The 20599-nt window shown below is 36.3% G+C and overlaps 1 protein-coding gene and 1 long non-coding RNA gene across 8 annotated transcripts in view; one reads left to right on the top strand and one right to left on the bottom strand.

The window, feature by feature from the left end:
* Positions 1-20599, top strand: part of JMJD1C (jumonji domain containing 1C) — a 263025-nt gene that overhangs the window by 190949 nt on the left and 51477 nt on the right. The gene's annotated exons all lie outside the window — the stretch shown is intronic.
* Positions 1202-5507, bottom strand: LOC121036685 (uncharacterized). Its single transcript, XR_005793437.1, has 3 exons — positions 5497-5507; positions 3114-3118; positions 1202-1331 (listed from the first exon to the last, which is right to left on the bottom strand). It is a non-coding gene; the product is annotated as an uncharacterized LOC121036685 (long non-coding RNA).

The following is a 20599-nucleotide window of genomic DNA, read 5'->3' as shown; positions in this document are numbered from 1 at the left end:
TTGTTTCCTTTTACTGTTCCTCATGTATTTTTTTTTTAATTTTTTTTTTTAACATTTTATTTATTTTTGAGACAGAGAGAGACAGAGCATGAACGGGGGAGGGGCAGAGAGAGAGGGAGACACAGAATCGGAAACAGGCTCCAGGCTCCGAGCCATCAGCCCAGAGCCCAACGCGGGGCTCGAACTCACAGACCGCGAGATCGTGACCTGAGCTGAAGTCGGTCGCCTAACCGACTGAGCCACCCAGGCGCCCGTTTGTTTTGTTTTTTTTTTTTTAATTTTTTTTTAACGTTTTATTTATTTTTGAGACAGAGACAGAGCATGAACGGGGGAGGGGCAGAGAGAGAGTATTTTTTTTTTTTTTTTAAGATTTTATTTTGGGGCATGCCTGAGTGCCTCAGTCTGTTAAGTGTCTGACTCTCGATTTCGGCTCAGGTCGTGATCCCAGCCAGGCTCATGGGATCCAGCCCACATTTGGCTCCGTGCTGAGTATGGAGCCTGCTTAAGATTCTCTCTTCCCTCCCTCCCTCTCTCACTCACGCAGTCATTAAATAAATACATACATACATACATACATACATACATACATACATACATACATAAATAAATAAGATTTTATTTTTTTAACTAATCTTTACATTCAACATGGGGCTCAAACTTAACAACCCTGAGATCAAGAGTCATGCTCTATTGACCGAGCAAGCCAGGCACCTCCTCATGTATTATTTTATTTGTTATTTTTTTCTTATGTATTATTTTAAAGCAAATTCCATATATCATTATTTTCATCCCTAAATGCGTATACATATATAAACAAGAAAGTTTTATATATATAGTTGATTCTAATTCACAGTTGACATTCTAAATTGTTACAAGTTCTCAACATCAGGAATGATAGACTATCATGATGCATATATATAAAATAATTTTTATTAAATCAATTGTATTTAATGTTAATATTAAAATAATTATTTATAAATAAGACTTATTTATAAATAAATAAATTGTCATCTCAGTAGATGTCATTGAGCAGGTAAAACCCATATATTCTACTCTCTGCTGTGCTAAGTTTCAGCACTCAGACCTTGTCATTCTTCCCCGTCCTTCTGTATCCTGGCTAAATGGCATGACATATCTACCCTGTTTTGTCACTCAAAAAGACACCTGGGAATGTTTTATGTTCTGCATTTGCCCTTATTTATTGGCCTTCAAATATTTTTGATTCTGCCGTAGCATCACTGTGTCCATGCTATCCTCATCTTAATTGTCAGGCTTTCATTCTCATCTTGCTAGTCTGTTACAGAGCTCTCCTACTCACCTAATCCCCTGTCCTCACTCAGTTCATACCAGTGTACTTACACGTCTCCACATAGGCCATACTGTGTCATCTGTATGTGCCTGCACCTACATTTCCTTCTTTTTGAAAGTCCTTTTCTGATCTCCCAGAGCCTGGCAGGTGTCCTTGAATTTTTAAAGTTCCAAAGTTCTAGGTGTCCATGCTTTTCTCAAGTCCCAACTCAAATATCTCCTCTTCTGTGATACCTTTCCCAATACACCTAGCTAGATTCTTCCCCACTATCTTTGTCTCTCCTCTGTAGCATATGTAAAATTCTGTTTAATCTGTATTGCAGTGAATTGTGTTAGTCCCTGTTCCTACAGACTTGTTAAGATCATCAAGGGCCTAAACTCTTATATGTGTTGCCAGTTTCTTCACATAGTAATTAATAGACACCTGGTGTTCAAAATCTTACCGAATGAAATCTATTCCTAAAAATTTTGCTCATAGGGAGCCTCTTAGTCCCACCATAATTCCAACAAGCTGTCTAATCTGATTTCCTCTACCACAGAACAGGAGAAGCCAAAAGGAGAATTTTTAACGTGGGATGATGGTAGTAGATTGGGAACCTGAGAGCACAAGAGGGTACAAAAGAAACTAAAAAATAGTTACAACTCAAATTTTGTTTTTTTGGAATGCTTTGATAGAGAGGGAACAACACTTTACATCAATTAAGAATTATGAGTGAGTCAGTCAGAATAATCAATGATGGTGATAACCATGAATACTGATGAAAAGCTTAAATTGTATTTAGTATGCTATTTAGTGAAGGAACTATAGAGATACTTTCAGAATTAGTATTTTTGATAAATTTTCTTATTTCTCTCAGTTACCTTTTAAAACTTCCCTTTTTGTAGACAAACCATATTGTTTAACACACTTTGTTATGTTCTCATCCCTTTTTTCTTTTCTTTTTTTTTTTAATGTTTTTGTTTATTTTTGAAAGAAAGAGACACAGAGAGTGGGAGAGGGGCAGAGTCTGAAGCAGGCTCCAGGCTCTGAGCTGTCAGCACAGAGCCTGATGTGGGGCTCGAACTCACAAACTGAGATCATGACCTGAACCGCAGTCAGATATTCAACCGACTGAGTCACCCAAGTGCCCCCCTTGCCTTTTCTGATTAGATTTTTAGATGAGCTAAACTTCTCCTTTTAGGAATAGCAAAACAATGATTGCTAATCATTGTGAAGTACATGGTGCCATACTGTCTTCCTTAGCAGTACTAGGTAATTAAGATGTTCTGTGTTATGATCCCTAAGAGTTGTAGTTTTAACTCCTTCCTTTTTTCTGAATAACTTAACACATTTCTCATATATTTGCATTTACTCTACCAGATCCTAATGAAGAGAACAGATAGATTTAAATAGGGGTCATATGATAAAAGATAAGTCACTTGGCAGATCTAAGTCTGTTAAGGTATAAGATTTGTTGATTTTACCAGTTTGCACTGGATTTCTGAGAAGAGAAGTATAGTACACTAGTTCTCCAAGATCATACTTTTATCATCTCCATAGCTGGAAATGGTGGAAATTGGAAATAGTGAAAGTCAGTCCCAAGTAGTACGTGGTGTGATACTAATTTTGAAATTATACTTTCATTTTATACTTTTTAAATATTTTATTAAAGTTAATGTTCACCATGTACAATCAGGATAGTTATAGGCACAATTGTATATATACTCCAGCTCAGTATTAGTACCTAGGAATTATTTTTAGTAGAATACTACTTATTTAAAAATATTAAGCCAGCATATAATTTTATGTCCTCCTTAGGTTGAACTCCCTCTCCTACCAGGAAGGAATACAAGGTAGAGTGAGACTGCCATAGGGGAGTACTCATTCAGAGCAAGGAAGTTGGTGGTTTTTTGGTCTCATTTTTTTTTTAAACAGGGGCTGTTCTGAACTAGCATTTTCAGTTGCTACTTTGGAAAACATTAAACAGTTCCTAGGCCTTACTGAGTTTGTTCAGTTGTAAGTTTGAGGAAGCTGCAGTTAGTAAATTGTGGTTGGCAGATGCTGTAAGCAGGTGACTCAGTAGGTTGAACTCATGATGACTCAACTGTGTTAAAACCATGCTGATAAATAGCTTGAAAGAAAAATCGCCATCCAAACTTTTGAACTGCCATAAAAAGTTCAAAACTATTATTAAAGGTATCACAAAGAATATTAACATGTGGCTTTAGAAGGAAACACCTTTTCCTTCAAGTGGTTTTAAAAGTTTAATTGTTCTGATTTTTGCTCTGTAGTAATTCTGAGCAGACTTTACACCAGTGACACTTAGCAAGTTGTAGTTAAAAATGCAGAAGTATTGCAGGTCTGCATAAAATTTAAGCAAGAGAATATTTCTTTGAAAGCTTGATTTCAGCTGGGAGATTAGCAGAGAAACCCAAATGGTGGGTTTTTTTTTTGGATTTTAGCTTTAAGTAATCCACACCTAATGTGGGGCTTGAGACCATAACCCTGAGATCTAACGTCACATGCTCCACCGACTGAGCCAGCCAGGCACACCCTTTAATTAATATAATAAAAATAATTTAGTTAGCTTTTTATTTAACATTGATATAATTGAACAAAATGAGGCAAGATATGTAGTCATTTTCTTATGATTTGATGTAATAGGACATGTATGTTAATATAGTATGTCCCATTCTAAAATCCTTTTTGATGGTTTAATAAATTAATTATATCTGATAAATCATATTCTATATTTTGCCGTTTATGATATCCATTCCAAATCTTACAATACCATATTCCTGTGAACTGATCCTTTTTTTAAAATTTTTTTAATATTTATTTTTACAAATATTTAATAATAAATATTTAATATTTATTTTTGAGACAGAGAGAGACAGAGTGTGAGCAGGGGAGGGGCAGAGAGAGAGAGGGAGACACAGAATCTGAAACAGGCTCCAGGCTCTGAGCAGTCAGCACAGACGCGGGGCTCGAACTCACAGACTGCGAGATCATGACCTGAGCTGAAGTCAGACGCTTACCTGACTGAGCCACCCAGGCGTCCCTATTTTTTTTTTTTAATGTTTATTTATTTTTGAGAGACAGACAGACAGTGTGAGTGAGGGAGGGATGGAGAGAGGGAGAAATAAAACATGAAGCAGGCTCCAGACTCTGAGCTGTCAGTACAGAGCCCAGTGTGGTGTTTAAACCCACAAACCACGATATCATGACCTGAGCCGAAGTTATACGCTTAACCAGCTAAGCCACCCAGGCACCCCTGAACTGATCTGTATTTAAAATAAATAATTTGGTTTGTTGGGGTTTCTTTCACTTTTTGTGGGTATATTACTAATAAATTTACTGGAAACCCAGCAGAGAGCATTCAAAATTTTGATTCTACAAGTAGATGGTTTAGGAAAAGTTTGAGCAGGAGGAGCTTTGACCTTAGTCAGACCCTTGCAGAATTTGCCTTCAGCCATGTGATTAAGTGCAAATTACCTAGTCTTTGAGTATGTTTCCTCATCTGTAAAATGGAGAGCATGTTGGACTAGCAAAGGGTTGGTTACATTTAAATGAAATTAACATTTCTATCAGTTCTGTCAGTTACAAAATGTTTTTGTTGATTTTACTGATGAGTATAAATAAGCTTACACTTAAATAGATATTTTTTAAAGGTTGAAAATAGATTTGTCCCATAAATCATACACAGTTAATTTGCATATAGTTAAGTTATATTGAACCTAAGGATGCTACTCAGCTAGGATGATTGAAGACTGGTAATGCCAACAGTCCACAGAGTAAATTTTGATTTTGTAATGTTTTGACAGGTAACAGTTGTGAGTGTCATACTATCTTCATTTTGCCTAAATTTGAGTTAAGTTGCAAACCCTATCATTGGAGGTGCTTTTTTTCAGGAGTGGCCATATAGAGATAAACTTTGTATGGCCCAGGGTACATAAACTAAGTAATTTTTCTATGAATAATTGAGAACTGAAGAAATTTAGTTTTTTCTTCATTATATGGGTTTTCTTAAATTGATATGTTGTCTAAATACTTAAAATAGGCATTTAATTATCTGGCACAGGATCTGAAATGCCACATCCAGTTTTTTACGATGAATACAAAATATTTTATTTTACATGGGTACTGTCTAAATTACCTTATTTAAAAAGTCATTTATTTGCGCGTGTTCTTGTTTTTTCCCCCTGAACACTCACCAAATGCATTGTAAAGTGTTTCTTTTTGTACCACAGCCTCTCAATTATTGAGGGAAAAAAACTATTTAGCTCAGTGAAATTTAAATTTTATGACTTAATATTTATCAAAAATGTATTATAAAATTAAAGATTTTTATTTTTATAAATATCTTTTGTAAGACATTCAGTTGAACCTATTTGGTATAATCAGTGACTTGTTAATAGAATTGCTTTTAAAATAACCCATTCTTTTTGTAGGCCTTTAACTATTTTTAGAAACAAATTATATTTTATTTTATTTTAAAATTTATTTATTTATTTTGAAAGGCAGTACAAGCAGGGGGGAGGGGCAGAGAGAGAGGGAGAGAGAGAATCCCAAGCAGGCTCCACACTGACAATGCAGAGCCGCACACGGGGCTTGAACCCACAAGCCATGAGATCATGACCTGAGCTGAAGTCAGATGCTCTATCAGCTGAGCCACCCAGGCGCCCCAGTAACAGATTTTAAATAGCAGTGTTTTTAAGTTTCTGATTTTAGTAATTTTAAAAAATTATCTAAGGAGTTTTATCTTAATCGGGAGATTAAGAGAATGCAAAGAGTATTTTCAAGTATATCAATATCAACAAAATGTCTGAGCTAGCTAAGTTTCTATGGAATGTACTCATTGTCCTTAACTATCAGATTGTATTGTATTTGTTATTGAAACTAAGTTTCTTCAGTTGGAACCTTAATGTATAACAAAGGAAATTATTAATATGAACAAATTGTTGACATTCTTTTGCATTTTAAAATTAATTTCATTTATCATGATACATATCTATTTATTTTATTTTATTTTTTATATGAAATTTGTCAATTGGTTTCCATATAACACCCAGTGCTCATCCCAACAGGTGTCCTCCTCAATGCCCATCACCCACTTTCCCCTCCTCCCCACCCCCCCATCAACCCTCAGTTTATTCTCAGTGTTTAAGAGTCTCTTATGGTTTGCCTCCTTCCCCCTCTGTAACTTTTTTTTTTTCCTCCTTCTCCTCCCCCTTGGTCTTCTGTTGAGTTTCTCAGGATCCACATATGAGTGAAAATATATGGTATCTGTTTTTCTCTGCCTGACTTATTTCACTTAGCATAACACTCTCCAGTTCCACCCACGTTGCTACAAATGGCCAGATTTCATTCTTTCTGATTGCCAAGTAGTATTCCTTTGTGTATATAAACTACATTTTCTTTATTCATTTGTCAGTTGATGGACATTTAGGCTCTTTCCATCATTTGGCTATTGTTGAAAGTGCTGCTATAAACATTGGGGTACAAGTGCCCGTATGCATCGGCACTCCTGTATCCCTTGGGTAGATTCCTAGCAGTGCTATTGCTGGGTCATAGGGTAGATCTAGTTTTAATTTTTTGAGGAACCTCCACACTGTTTTCCAGAATGGCTGTACCAGTTTGCATTCCCACCAACAGTGCAAGAGGGTTCCTGTTTCTCCACATCCTCTCCAGCATCTATAGTCTGATTTGTTCATTTTAGCCACTATGACTGGCGTGAGGTGGTATCTGAGTGCAGTTTTGATTTGTATTTCCCTGTTGAGGAGTGACGTTGAACATCTTTTCTCGTGCCTGTTGGCCATCTGCTTGTCTTCTTTAGAAAAGTTTCTAATCATGTCTTCTGCCCATTTCTTCACTGGATTATTTGTTTTTTGGGTGTGGAGTTTGGTGAGTTCTTCATAGATTTTGGATACTAGCCCTTTGTCCGATATGTCATTTGCAAATATCTTTTCCCATTCCGTTGGTTGCCTTTTAGTTTTGTTGATTGTTTCCTTTGCAGTGCAGAAGCTTTTTATCTTGATGAAGTCCAAATAGTTCGTTTTTACTTTTAATTCCCTTGCCTTTGGAGATGTGTCAAGTAAGAAATTGCTTTGGCTGAGGTCAGAGAGGTTTTTTCCTGTTTTCTCCTCTAGGGTTTTGATGGTTTCCTGTCTCACATTTAGGTCTTTCATCCATTTTGAGTTTATTTTTGTGTATGGTGTAAGAAGTGGTCGAATTTCATTCTTCTGCATGTTGCTGTCCAGTTCTCCCAGCACCATTTGTTAAAGAGACTGTCTTTTTTCCATTGGATACTCTTTCCTGCTTTGTCAAAGATTAGTTGGCCATACTTTTGTGGGCCCAGTTCTGGAGTCTCTATTCTATTCCATTGGTCTATGTGTCTGTTTTTGTGCCAGTACATGCTGTCGTGATGATTACAGCTTGGTAGTAGAGGCTAAAGTCTGGGGTTGTGATGCCTCCTGCTTTGGTCTTCTTCAAAATTACTTTGGCTATTCGGGGTCTTTTGTGGTTCCATACAAATTTTAGGATTGCTGGGGCACCTGGGTGGCTCAGTCGGTTAAGCGTCAGACTTTGGCTCAGGTCATGATCTCGGTGTCCGTGAGTTTGAGCCCCTCATCGGGCTCTGTGCTGACCGCTCAGAGCCTGGAGCCTGCTTCGGATTCTGTCTGTCTGTCTGTGTCTCTCTCTCTCTCTCTCTCTCTCTCTCTCTCTCTCTCTGTCAAAAATGAATAAACTTTAAAAATTAAAAACAAATTTTAGGATTGCTTGTTCTAGCTTGGAGAAGAATGCTGGTGCAATTTTGATTGGGATTGCATTGAATGTGTAGATTGCTTTGGGTAGTATTGACATTTTAACAATACTTATTCTTCCAATCCATGAGCACGGAATGTTTTCCATTTCTTTGTATCTTCTTCAGTTTCCTTCATAAGCTTTCTGTAGTTTTGAGCATACAGATCTTTTACATCTTTGGATAGGTTTATTCCTAGGTATTATATTTGTTACTCAAAGTTTCTTCAGTTGGCACTTTAATGTATAACAAAGGAAGTTATTAATATGAGCAAATTGTTGACATTCTTTTGCATTTTAAAATTAATTTTATTTTAATAAACAATTTAATAAATTAATTGTCTTTTTATTATACATACATTTTTTTTTTATTTTGTTTTTAAGCACTATCTATACCCAATGTGGGGCTCGAACTCACAACCATGAAATCAAGAGTCTTATAATAGGGGCACCTGGCTTGCTCAGTCAGTTAAGCAATCTGACTCTTGATTTTGGCTCAGGTCATAATCTCTCAGTTTGTGGGTTCAAGCCCCACATCAGGGTCTGCACTTACTGAACAGGGCCTGCTTGGAATTCTGACTCCCTCTCTGTCTGCCCCTCCTCACTTGCTCTTTATCTCTCTCTCAAAATAAATTTTAAAAAAAGAGTCTTATAATAGATTTTGATAGTAATGAAACATATGACACTAATTCTATAATGTTTTATTTTTATATTTATATTATATTTTATATATTATATATTTTATAATATATATTATATTTATATTTATTTTAAAACGTAGACTCTTCTTGTCCATGTGTTATTGTTATTTTGTTCATTTATTTTCTTAGATTCCTCTAAAGTTAATTGTGTGGAAGAGTATGTATGAATGATCTCATGTTTTACAAAATCTCAAACTATAATGACAAGGATTGGGGGGAAATGGTGTTCACAGAATAGGTTGTTTAAACCTTATGCAGATGAGGACAAACCTAAGTAATAATCTTATAACATTTTATTTCTTTCTTTTTAAGTGTTTATTTATTTATTTTGAGAGAGAAAGAGTGTGTGAGCGCCAGCAGGGAAGGGGCAGAGAGAGAATCCCAAGCAGGCTCCTCACTGTCAGCGCAGAGCCTGACAGGGGGCTTGACCTCACAAACCATGAGATCATGACCTGAGCTGAAATCAGAGTTGGACACTTACCTGACTGAGCTATCCAGCACTCTTGTAACAGTTTATTTCTAATAAAGTTAGTTAAATATAGTACTTTGCATTTAAGAAAAAGGGGAAAGTTGCTTGAAAAATAAGAATGTGTAAGGAAGAATTGAGATTGCTGAATTAAGGAATCAAAGCAAAAGAAGATTGGGGCACTCTAATCAATATGAACTTACAAGTCAGCATGTGGTCACATTAGAAACTAAGAGAAGAAAGTGAAATGGATGAGTATTGTATCTAGTACGATGTTCAGCTTTATTCGTGTACGTAGCATTCAACTACTTCATAGTGGGTAGTGCAAAAAAAAAAAAAAAAAAAGACATGTGAACCAGCATTACTTCTATGTTATATACTAACATCATTCACCTATGTTTCCAAGTCCCTTCAAGCCTATTTGAGTTATAGAAAACAATATTGTTTCAGAATACGATGTGTAGTCAAACTGCCTTTCAGAAAAGGCAGGTTTTTTTTCTCTTACGATTAGTGTTTATGTATGTCTTAATTTTGCTTTGTTAACCCCAGTGTCATAAATTTTTTTTTAACTTTAACAATCTGATCAACCAAAATATTAGAATATATTTAAATTTTGTGTTTCCTGAATAATAGTGAAATAGAACTTTTTTCAGAGTTTTTCTCATATATATATTTTTAAACAAATTTTTAATGTTATTTTTGAGAAGGAGCAAGCAGGGGAGGGGCAGAGAGAGGGAGACACAGAATCTGAAGCAGGCTCCAAGCTCAGAGCTGTCAGCACAGAGCCCAATGTGAGACTCAAACCCATGAACCATGAGGTCGTGACCTGAGCCGAAGTCACATGCTCAACCGACTGAGCCTCCTGGCAGGTGCCCCTCTGCAATTAATTAATCTTGAATAATTTAGGAAAGTAATGGTTCTTGAAAATGTTGTATTACTTCCTTTCTGGTTGGAAAAGTAGTGAGAAAAAAGAATGTTATTGTGATTGTATTTGTAATCTTTTAATCCAAGATACAATATTTTTAAAGCAGTATCCATTTACCTAAGTGAGTATTCTTTGGGGAAATATTTTAATTCCAAGTTATAAATTCAAACCAATAATGATAGAAAATTATATTAAAGTACTTATTTTCATGAATTTTGTTTCCCTGGTGTGTTTGTTGTGATTTGAGATGTGTCTTTTGGTTAGACATGAAGTCTGAAGCTTGGTTCTATTTTATTTAGTCTGTTTTTGTCAGTATTAATATTATAAGCAGTGTTTTTGTCAGGGAAAATGATTTTACTCTTTACCCAGAGAAATATATTTGATAAATAACATAAGTTATCATTATGCCGTGAAGAGTTTGAAAACAGTAGTAATGCTCAGGGTACCTGGCTGGCTCAGTCAGTAAGGTATGAAACTCTTGATTTTGGGGTTGTGAGTTCGAACCCCATGTTGGGCATAGAGTTTACTAAAGAAAAAAGTAGGGGCGCCTGGGTGGCGCAGTCGGTTAAGCGTCCAACTTCAGCCAGGTCACGATCTTGCGGTCCGTGAGTTCGAGCCCCGCGTCAGGCTCTGGGCTGATGGCTCAGAGCCTGGAGCCTGTTTCCGATTCTGTGTCTCCCTCTCTCTCTGCCCCTCCCCTGTTCATGCTCTGTCTCTCTCTGTCCCAAAAATAAATAAAAATGTTGAAAAAAAAATTAAAAAAAAGAAAAAAGTAAAAAAAAATTTTTTAAGAAAGAGAAACAGTAATACTCAGTTCAGCATATTTTATTTGTACAGATTAATTGGATACATTTTTAACTATAAAGAATTAACCAAAACTATGGCAACCTTTTCTGAATTGGGGTTCTGTTAAGTGTTCAGTTTAGGTTTTACTTTTTTTCTTTTGTATTGATAATTTTTGGTGAAAGCCTTCAGACCAAAGTCAGTTTTGCAAATCAGAATGTGTCAAAATTAGCTAATGAAGGGCATAATTTAAAATGTTCAGTGGAACACTGAAGTTAGAGCATTCACTGTAGTTAGAACATTTTTCACTTTAAATGATATTTATAGTAACATTTGAGTTCCCTAGAATTATGGATTGTCATATATTTGAACAGAGGTGATATTTTTTAAGTAAACAGTAAATGAGCTTTGAAATTCATTCAGTGATGAAGATCTATATAATGAAAATAATATTAGAATGTTGTTTCACATTATCATATTTCAGTTGGTACAAAACTGGGAAGTCATTAAGACCACAGAAACATCATAGAACTTAACTATACATTAAATTAAAATGTCTTAAGACTTTTTAAAAATTTAGAATGTTTTCACTGCTTTATAGTTTCTGGCAATATATACTTCTCTTAAATTAATTTTAACCATTTCCTGTGTAGTTATTAATGAATTAAATAATGGTAAATAGTACCAAGTGGAAGGTTCAAGGGGAGATTCCTAAACTTTTGGATTGGTCTGTAATGACTCTGCTTACAGTGGCAGAAAGCTTCAAGGTAGATTTTTGAGGATGATTCTTCTCTCCCCTGTCCCCCACCCTCTCTCAGTTAAAACTCAAGGATCAAGCTACATAAAGGTTGTTTCCCCCCACCCCCCCAAGTGTAATTTGGGAGAGAGTAAGAGCAGTAGAGGGTTAGGGGTAAAGAGAGAGAGGGGAAGAGAGAATATCCCAAGCAGGTTCCATGCTGTGAATGTGGAACCCAACCTGATTGCCTAATCTGTGAGATTAGGACCTGAGCCACCGAAACCAAGAGTTGGACACTTAACTGACTGAGCCACCCAGGTGCCCAGGGATTAGTTTTGTTTTTTTTGTTTTTAATGTTTATTTATTTATTTATTTTGAGAGAAAGTGAGAGTGATAGGGGGAGGAGCAGGGAGAGAGGGAAAGAGAGAATCCCAAGCAGGCTCGGTGCTGTCAGTGCAGATCCCTGCAGGCTGAGTCCCAGGAATCCTGAGATCATGACCTGAGCTGAAATCAAGAGTAGGAAGCTTAATCAACTGAGCCACCCAGGTGCCCCATACGGGTTTTATAGATAAAGGTAAATTATGTTATTGTTGCAGAAGTCCAAATATAGTTGTTGTATTTTTTTTTTTTTAACATTCATTCACTTCATAAAATTGCTTTTCTGAAATAAGGAGCCATGAGATGTGGTGAATACAGGCACACATCAGAGGTATTGCAGGTTCGGTTCCAGACCACTGCAATAAACTGAATATTGCAATAAAGCAAGTCAAGTGATTTTTATGGTTTCCCAGTGCATATAAAAGTTATGTTTACACTATACTGTAATCTATTTAAAGTGTGTAATAGCATTATGTCTAAAAAAAAGCCAACATACATAGCTTAATTAAAAAATATTTTGCTAAAAATTGCTAGCCATCATGTTCACTTCTGGCTGGTTGTAATCTTTTTGCTTGTGGAAGGTCTAGCCCCAGTTTTGTTGGCTGCTGACTGAGCACAGTGGTAGCTGTTGAAGGTTGGGGTGGCTGTGGCAATTTCTTTAAATAAGACAACAGTGACTTTTGCCATATTGATTGGCTGTGTTTTATCACTAATTTCTCTGTAGCATGTAATGCTATTGGATAGTATTTTACCCGGCTGTGTTTTATCTCTATTTTCTCCGTAGCATGTAATGCTGTTGGATAGTATTTTACCCACAGTAAAACTTCTTTCAAAATTGGAATCAGTCCTCTTAAACCCTGCAGCTGCTTTATCAATTAAGTTTATATAATATTCTGAATCCTTTTTTGTCATTTCAACAGTCGTCAGAGCTTCTTTACCAAAAGCAGATCCCTCTCAAGAAATCTCCTCATTCATTCAAGTTTTATCATGAAATTACAGTAATTCAGTCACATCTTCAAGTTTCACTTCTAATTCTAGTTTTCTTGGTATTTCTGCCACATCCGTAGTTACTTCTGTCACCGAAGTCTTGAACCCCTCAAATTTATCCATGAGAATTAGGATCAGCTTCTTTTGAATTTCTGTGGATGTTGATATTTTGACCTCTTGCCATAAATCACGAATGTTCTTCATGGCATCTAGAAAGGTGAATGCTTTCCAGAAGGTTTTCCATTTACTTTGTCTAGATTCACCAAAGCAATCACTACCTATGGCAGCTATAGCCTTACAAGATCTATTTCTCAAAGAATAAGATTTCAAAGTTGAAATGACTCCTTGATCTATGTGTTGCAGAATAGACGTTGTATTCGCAAGCATGAAAGCAACATTAACGTATATCTCCATCAGATCTCTTGGGTAGCCAGGTGCATTATCAGGGAGCAGTAATATTTTGAAAGAAATCTTTTTTCTCAGCCATAGTTTTCAACAGTGCACTTAAAATAACAGTAGACCGTGTAAACCTGTGTTCTGTCATCCAGGCTTTATTCCATTTATGGAACATAAGCATGGTAGATTTAACGTAATCCTTAAGGACCTAGAATTTTCAGAATGGTAAATGAGCATTGGCTTTAATTTAAAGTCATCAGCAAGACGCCTGGGTGGCTCAGTTGGTTAAGTTTTTGACTTAGCTCAGGTCATGATCTTGAGGTTTGTGAGTTCAAGCCCTGTGTCGGGCTCTGTGCTGACAGCTTGGAACCTGGAGCCTGCCTGCTTCAGATTCTGTCTCCCTCTCTCTGTGTACCTCCTCTGTTCTCTCTCTCTCTCTCTCTCTCTCTCTCTCTCTCTCTCAAGAATAAATAAATATTTAAAATAAATACATAAAGTCACCAGCTGCATTAGCCCCTAACAAGAGTCAGCCCATTCTTGGAACATTTGAAGTCAGGCATTGACTTCTCTCTAGCTATGAAAGTTCTAGATGGGATCTCCAATAGAAGGCTGTTTCACCTACATTGAAAATCTGTTGTTTATTGTAGCACCTTCATTCATTATCTTTTAACAAAGTCTTCTGGATAACTTGCTGCAGCTTCTACATCAGCACTTGTTGCTTCACCTTGCACAGTTATGTTATGGAGAGGGTTTCTCCCCTTAAAGCTCATGAACCATCCTCTGCTAGCTTTAAACTTTTCTTCTGCAACTTCCTCACCTCTCTCAGCCTTCAGGGAATTGAAGAGAGTTAGGACCATGCCCTGGATTAGGTTTTAGTTGAAGAGAATGTTGTGGCTGGTTTGACCTTCTGTCCAAACTACGAAAACTTTTCCCATATCAGCAATAAGACTATTTTGCTGTCTTAATCATTCGTGTTTTCACTGGAGTACACTTTTTTTTAAAGTTTATTTATTTTGAGGAGGGGGGGAGCAGGGGAGGGGCAGAGAGAGAGGGAGAGAGAGAGAGAATCGCAAGCAGCCTCTGTGCTATGAGCACAGAGCCTGACACAGGGCTCAATTCCATGAACTGTGAGATCATGACCTGACCTGCAATCAAGAGTTGGATGCTTAATGGACTGAGCCACTGAGGTGCCCCTAGAGTAGCACTTTAAATTTCCTTCAGAATTTATCCTTTGCATTCACAACTTGGCTAATTGTTTGGCATAAGAGGCTACCTTTCAGCCTGTCTCAGTTTTCGTCATGCCTTCCTCACTAAGCTTAATCATTTCTGGCTTTTGATTTGAAGTGAGAGATGTGTGACCTCTTTTCACTTGAACCTTAGAGGCCATTGTAGGGTTATTAATTGGCCTGATTTCAGTATTGTTGTGTCTTAGGGAATATGGAGGCCAGAGGAGAAGGAAAGAAAAAGGGAGTGGCTGGTTGGTGGAACAGTCAGAACACACGCATTTATCAATTGCATTCGCTGTCAAAATGGGCATGGTTCATGGTGCCATAAAAGTTACAATAGTAATATCAAAGATCACTGAACACAGATCACCATAACAAATATAATATTAATGAAAAATAAATATTCTGAGAATTACCAAAATGTTTTGCAGAGACACGAGGTGAGCAAATGCTGTTGGAAAATTACACCAGTGTGGACTTAGTCAAGACAGGGCTATCACAGATCTTCAATTTAAAAAAAAAAAAAAAAAAAAAAAAAGCAGTATTCCTGAAGCACAATAAAATGAGGCATGCATGTAAAACAATCTAGAAAGATTAGTAGGTTATTTTAACCTGGACAATGTCAGAAAGGAGGTTTTCTAGAAGGGTGATACGTTTATTTTCATAGTAATATATTGACAAGATTGTTAAGACTATGGCAAAAAGACTTTAGAAGAAAGAAACAGTATAAACGTAAGCCCTTAAGATAAGTAGAAGAAAGAGTCTATTTTTTGTTTTATGTGCTTGTAATCATAACCTAAGCCCCACTTACAGATTCATTGCTGACCTCAGGTTTGCTCACTGATTTCTACAAGAAGTCAATGCCTTTGATTGTGTTTGGCAAGAATTTATTAAGGCCACCCAAGCTATTTGCAACAGGTCACTGCTTCTAATGCTTGCTTTTTTAGAAGTGAGGCTTAATTTTCATTGAAGTCTGTTTTCTCAAAAAAGAAATCACACAAATTAAGGATCAGGGTTCAGTGAATTATGTATTTCTGATTCATGTACCAGCTTTATTCTGATTCATGTACATTGTGGTCTTGCATAGTGTTTCTGTTTTTTTGTTTTTGTTTTTTGTTTGTTTTTGGTTTTTTCGTGTTGCTATATGTCTCCAACATTCTTGACTCTAAAGTATTGATATTTTAGGGCACCTGGGTGGCCGAACATCCGACTCAGCTCAGGTCACGATCTCCTGGTTTGTGAGTCCAAGCCCCACATCAGGCTTACTGCTGTCAGTGCACAGAGACAGTTCAGATCCTCTGTCCCCTTCTCTCTGCCCCTCCCCCACTTGCACTCACTCTCAAAACTAAATATTTAAAATATTGATGTTTTATTTATATACAGGTAATCAAGTAGCTCCTAAATTATTACAATTTAAACTTCTGCCTAAAGCTTATAATTTTAGTAATGATAATAAATCCCAAAGACTTAATGTCTTATCATATAATATGTTGTAAACAGTTTAGTCACCAAAATTGATTCACATTTATGTTTTGGAAACATTTTAGAAGTAACAGCATTATTTTTATTCAGCAGAAAATACCAGGTAAACTATTTGAAAGCAATTGATCATTTCTCTCAGAAGTATATGGAGACAATTTTGTGGCAAGATGAAGTAACATTTTCTTTCTCTTCAGCCCTAATGGTTTTCTTTTTCAGAGTATCCTATAGTTAGTGCTTGGAGGACATAAAAGAAACAAAGAATTTTTCTCCATATATGTATCCCTCTTTGGGTCCTCCCCTCCTCTGTGTTTTGTTTTGTTTTGTTTTTCAGTGGGTATCTGTGTTCCTTATAAATAAGACCATATAAATAAGATTAAGTTACTCTCCCCATACAGAAACAGTTATATTACCTCCTCATTGAGAAAACACTCAGTTTTCAATGTTTATTTTTTTTTTAACGTTTCCTCATTTTTGAGAAACAGAGACAGAGCGCGGTTGTGGGGGGGAGTGCAGACAGAGAGCGGGAGACACAGAATCCAAAGCAGGCTCCAGGTTCTGAGGTGTTAGCCCAAAGCCTGATGCAGGGCTTGAACTCACAAACCACAAGATCATGACCTGAGCCAAAGTCAGTTGCTTAACCGACTAAGCCGCCCAGGCACCCTCGATCTTTTTTTTTTTTTTAAATAAAGATTTATTCCTTTATTTTGAGAGAGACAGAGACAGCACGAGTGGCGGAGGGACAAAGAGGGAGGGAGAGAGAATCCCAAGCACACTCTGTGCTGTCAGCACAGAGCCTGACGTGGGACTTGAACTCAAAAAATTGTGAGATCATGACCTGAGCTGAAACCAAGAGTTGGATGCTTAACCAACTGAGCCACCAAAGTGCCCCCAATCTTTTCTCTTTTTTAATGCATATTTATTTTTGAAAGAGAGAGAGAACAGGGAATGTGTGCTGCACACACAAGCAGGGGAGAAGCAGAGAGAGAGGGAGACAGAGGATCTGAAGCAGGCTGTGTGCTACTAACACAGAGCCCGATGTGGGGTTTGAACTCCCAAACCGTGAGATCACGGCCTGAGTTGGATGCTTAATCCAACTGAGCCACCCAGGCACATCTCAGTTTTCAATCTTAACTTCTAACCAGAGATTTAAAAAATGTATACCTCATACGTTTATAGTCCTGTAAACTACCATTGTGATTACAATTTCTTATTTTATGAAAAGGATGAAACATTTAGCTCTAGGATCCTATGCAGTTAGTAGAACCTTCTGGATATTAGACAATTTGTTATTCTCTTGTGATTAAGTGATGATGCTGTGAAATGGATGGAATTGAAAACATGAAAAATGTGGGGGGAAACCACAGTGGTGTTTTCATTTTATGCCTGGACAAACTTAAAATGACTCCCTATTGACATGCTGGATATCGTCTTAAGTGACTAGAAGGCATCACTTACCTTTAGGCCACAATGTCTGATGAAGATACTTATAGAAAAATTAGTTTCGAGAAGAAACATAATACACCAAAATATTTCTAATTTTCTGTAAGTTGTTGACTGAAATTGGTTTGTTTGGATCAGTGTAGGGTGAAAGCCGTTCATCATTTTTTTTTTTGTTTTTGTTTCTAAATAAAAATAAAACTAATGCTGAGAATATTGTTTAAAAAACATATATTTAAAAGTTATCAAATATTGAAATGTTGGGGACTGCTTTTTGTCTTGATACAACAGAATCATTTTTAACCAATAAAAATACACCTAAATGTCAAACTTTCTGAACGTTACTCCCATTTCCAGAACTGTTTTCCCATTGGTGGTATTAATTGAAAATAGAATTTAGGAGTGCTTGGGTGGCTCAGTTAAGCATTAGACTTTGGCTGAGGTCATGATCTCTCAGTCAGTGGGTTTGAGGCCTGTGTCTGGCTCAGAGCCTAGAACCTGCTTAAGATTCTGTGTCTCCCTCTCTGTCTGCCCTTCCCCCACTCATGCTCTGTATCTCTCTCTTTCTCAAAAATAAACATTTATTTTTAAATTAAAAAAGAAAAGGAACTAGAAGTTAATTGTAGTGACGGTTTACCTCATTTTTTTTGAGAAATTAATAGAAATTAGATTTTTTGATTTCAGGACATAATTTAGAATGAACGTATCACATTATTTCCTTGATTATATGAGTGAAGAAAGAATTGTGTGGATAATAGAAAACATTAGTCCATTCTCTCTGTCATTTGAATCTTTATGATTTTAGTTTTTTTAATGTTTATTTATTTTTGAGAGAGCGTGTGCAAGCTCACAAGCGGGGGAGGGGCAGAGAGAGAGGAAAACACAGAATTGGAAGCCTGATGTGGGGCTTGAACCCTGAACTGTGAGATCATGACCTGAGCCAAAGTCAGACACTCAACCAACTGAGCCACCCCGGCGCCCCTATGATTTTGTTTTTGAAAGATAGATAATTATGTTTATTTGATTTAAATCATAGTCTAGATTCTAGGCTTCTGAATTAACCAAAATCAACCAGGAATTAGAAAATATGTATACACAGGACTTAATTATCTATGGATTTTAATTATGTAAAACTTTTAAATCTGTATGTCTTAACATATATGTACAGAAATTTTAAAATCTCTGGTATTCTTAACAAATCAGACATGTGAAGCATAAGATTAATGTTGGAACACTATCTTTAGGAAAATTTTCTCTTTTCAATGCACATACCTGTTTTTACCCTCCTGTGAAGTCCACAGATGTGGATGGTACCAATCTTTGTATTTAATGAGTATAATTCTCATTGTTCTAAGAGAAGTAAACTTTATCTTTCAAAGTAGGTGATTTTTCTACTCTGAAACCAGATATGTTATTATATTTGGAACACTAAACATGGCACAGGAATATATCAGGGAAACTTCATTTATTTGTGAAAGCCTTAAAAAATGACTTACCTCAGTATATTTTTTCTTTAATTATTAATGAGAAGGATTTGGTCATTGAGTTATTTTCCTGTGCTCGTGTGTATGTGTGTGTGTGTGTGTGTGTGTGTGTGTGTAAAATGCAGCCATTTGTGGAAATAGAGTTTACAGTCAATTTACCATCAAATTGCATTGCCTTGATTAGAAGTTTCTAATCTTGCTTTGTACCAGTAATTTATTCTTATTTTAAATCCTGGGTAGGCAGACTACTTACCACATGCCAAATCCATCCAGACACCTGTTTCTATAAGGCCTTTTCTTTCCTTTTCTTTTCTTTTCTTTTCTTTTCTTTTTTTTTTTTGCTGGTAAAATATTTAGGTCTTTTACATTTTTAAATAGGAAAAGAGTGAAAGGAAGAATAATATGTCATGGCACGTGAATGTTCTGTGACATTCAAGCTTCACAGAATGTCAGTAAATAAAGGTATTAGAAAACAGCCTTACTCTTTCATTTGTGTATTGTTTATGGTATTGTTTGGCAGCTTGTGGTGCTACAGTAGTAGAGTGGAGTCCTTGCATTGGAGATAGTATGACCCTCAAAGCCTAATCTACTTTTACTCTCTGGCCAAGTTAGGAAAAGTTTGCCAACCCTTGGTTTAAATAATGAAAATATGTGGAAGCTTTCACTGATAGATTTAGTTAAACTGCAGATGGTTTAGGCAACTCTGCTTTTTCTTTTTTAAGATCTTTGTAGTAGTTCTCAGACTAAGTAGATTTCCTGTTCCAGTAAATCCTTACTAACAAAGTGGATTCTTTTATAAGTTATACAAGAATTGTTGCGATAGCAGTGGATGTCACTCTTGACCTATGTGGACTTAACGTTCATGTTTTTAACTGTTGGCTAGCAACCCCAGGGATCTAAGGACTGGCAATTATTTGTAGTTTTGCTGAAGCATGAATTTAAATGATGACTGTGGGAAAATGGTGTGGCAATGAATGTTCAGTTACTTTACCTGACATTCAACATACAGGTAGTTGCTTTTATGAATAACTCTTATAAAATACAATCAAGTGTCTTTTTTTTTTTTTATGGGGAAGTGTGTGTAATATGGGATTTAAGAGGTTACTACAAAGGTCAAGGATTTTATTGTAGGGGAAAAAAATCATTCCATTACTAAGCCACATATCAGTATCAGTTTGAAAGCAGGTATTAGGTCATTCTGTAACAGAAATTGTCCAAAGGGAGAGAAACTTAGTTTCGTGATATTGTATTCTAAAATGAAAGTGCTATTCTAGACATCAGTTAGGACTTTAGAGCAAATCTGTTATAATTAAGCCAATCCGTTCAGTCACCTAGATAGAAACTAACAGCTGGTATATTCTCTGATTCAAGCCTCTGTTGGCTGTTCTGTCAGTAGTTCCATCCAGAGTGTATGTGACATAAAGAAAATATTTGTTGAATCGGTAAGGAGCACTGTGTTATGGTAAGATAAATCATTTCCTTATTATCTTAGAAAATTTGTTAACATAT

The sequence above is a fragment of the Herpailurus yagouaroundi genome, unplaced genomic scaffold (genome assembly GCF_014898765.1).
Source record: "Herpailurus yagouaroundi ecotype Mexico unplaced genomic scaffold, PumYag 163, whole genome shotgun sequence".
In the NCBI taxonomy this organism is placed as follows: Eukaryota; Metazoa; Chordata; class Mammalia; order Carnivora; family Felidae; genus Herpailurus; species Herpailurus yagouaroundi.
This window is presented reverse-complemented; position numbering and strand designations above follow the sequence as displayed.